Raw genomic sequence first — 2,555 nt, forward strand, 5'->3', positions numbered from 1 at the left:
TCACCTGCAGTGAGGCAGGATGACCCTGTGTGGCTGGCACTAAAGCTAGGCCATGGCCATGATCTCACAGGATCTTGAAAAGTAGAAACCCTTCCATTTTGCAGATGTGTCAAAGGGATAAGTTGGGTGACTTGTCCAAGGGGTGACAGGTAAGAAATGCAAAAGCAAGAGCTGGAACAGGGCTTTGTCTGCCACAAGGGCCTACTTATCTCGGGCGCTATTTTTCCTTCTGTTACCCTTTCCCCTTTATTTCACATCTGAATAGGCAGGAAGGAATGGTGCTTGTCAGGCTTGCTGCATGAAGAGCTCTCCCAATCCTGTGGAAGGGCCAGGGTAAGGGTCATAGCAGACCTTGGTTGACTTGGCTGGCCCGAGTACAAGGCGAGGAATCAAGGACCACCTGGAGACAAATCTTGAACATTTTTCTAACCACACACAGTGGCTCCTTGCTCAGCTGACTTCAAGTCAGAAAGAGCTTCGATGATAGTGGAAGGGGACCTTGTGGTTGTAAGGAACTAGCATTAAGTCATGTGACTTTGTCTGCCCCAGGACAGTATCATATGATCATGTATGAACTGGCATTGGGGGTGCTGGACAGCTGCCTTGCTGAGAAGGGACTCGCTGAATACCATGGTAATGAATACCATGATTTATGTTGGAAAAATTCATACCTGTTTAATCAACTGGAGTTTTGTGAGGAGGTAAATACATCTTGCAATAAATAAGGCACAGTGAATATTATCTGGGCTTCTTAAAGAGCCCTTGAGAAGATTTCAAAGTCCTACCCGGGTTAGAGATAGGACACAACCGAGCTTACAGGGACTATTCCAGCCTGGGGAGTGTAACAAAAGCTTCCTCCTGCTGTACTAGTCTTCATGCTGCTTAGAAATGATAACATCTGAAGACAATCTGTGCTTTAGGGTCCAGAGATTTTGACTTACCTTTTGCTACCTAGGGCAAGGTGGGGTGAGGAGGAGAGAGAACCTGGGAGCTTTGGTTGGTTTCCTGAATACATGTCCAAGCGTGCCCATCGAGCAGTATGTGCTATAAAGCTTCGGAAAAGTCCTGCTCTAGCTGTATTCTGATTTTGGTGTTTGATCTCAATCTTGACACAAGGTCCAGAGAGATGTCATTGAAAACCAGCAGGGACCACGGGCTCTGCCTCCAAAAGAAAGGCAAGTGAAGGCCTCACTGGTCTACGGAGAGAGGTGCTGAGAGGCCATGTGACCCCCACCCCCAGATGTTGTGGGAAGAGCAAAGTCCTAGGACTCAAGGCAAACTGTCTTAGAATGTGTAAATGGTCCGTTTTGAAGAAAGAGGAGTTCTTCCTTTACTCAATGAATAGTGACTTATGTAATTGGTTAAACCAAAGGTGCTGTAGGCTGATGATGGACAAAATGGTGGATAGGAGTGGTGTAGAGGCAGCCACTGTGGGGGCTGCCAGAGGTTGGTGTTCACCTTGCCCCTTGGGCCACTGGCCTACACACAAGTCAGAGCTGGATGGATCCTTATGTGCCCCACATTGTGTAATTTGCCCTCTAAATTCCCTTTTGGAGAACTGTAATTTATGTGCAACCAAAGTATTTGAAATTCCTTGTAGTATTGAAACAGACTCCAAAGATGAAATACCTAGAGATGTCCGCCCTTGGTGAGCAGAGGTCTCTAATGGCTCTGGGTATATGGGCCTCCCAAATTACATGGGATTTGAGACAATAATCTGATTTCTGACACGTCTGGCCTTGCTCTGTGTTGGAGGACAAGAGGGAGGATGTAAGTAAGATGGAGTCCTCCTCGTCAGGAAGCCACTGGGGAGACACAGCGATGTAGGACTAACTTCTGAGCATGGTAGTGTGATAGGTATGGGTAGTGAGCAGGTGGAAAGGAAAGGTGTGTGAAGCGCAGAGACCATTTCGCTAGTACAGGGTGGGGCAAGGGTGAGGTCAGTAGGAAGCTCTCAGAGGCCAGGCAATTTTCAGTTCAAGGGAGCGGGGACTTCCCTGGCGGTCCAGTGGCTAAGACTCAAGCTCCCAATGCAGGGGGTCCAGGCTCAATTCCTGGTCAGGGAACTGCAAGGAACCACATGCTGCAAGGAAGATCAAAGATCACATGTGCCACAACCAAGACCCAGTGCAGCTAAATAAATATTTGTATAAAATTCAAGGAGGGCACAATCTAGTGCAAATTATTGAAAGGACTTGACCTGTTGCCCAGTGTGTATAAAGAAGATAAACTAAATATGAGGTTACCCTTGGGTTTGACCACATGCTCAGCACAATATAGCCTGAAAGGGCTCAGTTCCCTTCATAACTCGTGCACTCTGGCTTCCCCCAAATGATCTTGATTTGGAGCTCTCTGGTAATGACAACCCAGTTCCACTCACGGAGTACTTTTTGGATGTCCAGGCTCAGAATGCAGTCAGACACATCAGATATTTGCACTCCGGCCACCCACCTGCACATATCTCCATTTCTTTGAGCACTGCCTCCAGCTCACCTGCACGGCCAGGCCCTCCAGAGCTCCCAGGTATATTCGGCCACACCCGTCTGCTCTGGCTT

This window comes from Odocoileus virginianus, unplaced genomic scaffold, assembly GCF_023699985.2.
Source record: "Odocoileus virginianus isolate 20LAN1187 ecotype Illinois unplaced genomic scaffold, Ovbor_1.2 Unplaced_Contig_21, whole genome shotgun sequence".
Classification (NCBI taxonomy): Eukaryota; Metazoa; Chordata; class Mammalia; order Artiodactyla; family Cervidae; genus Odocoileus; species Odocoileus virginianus.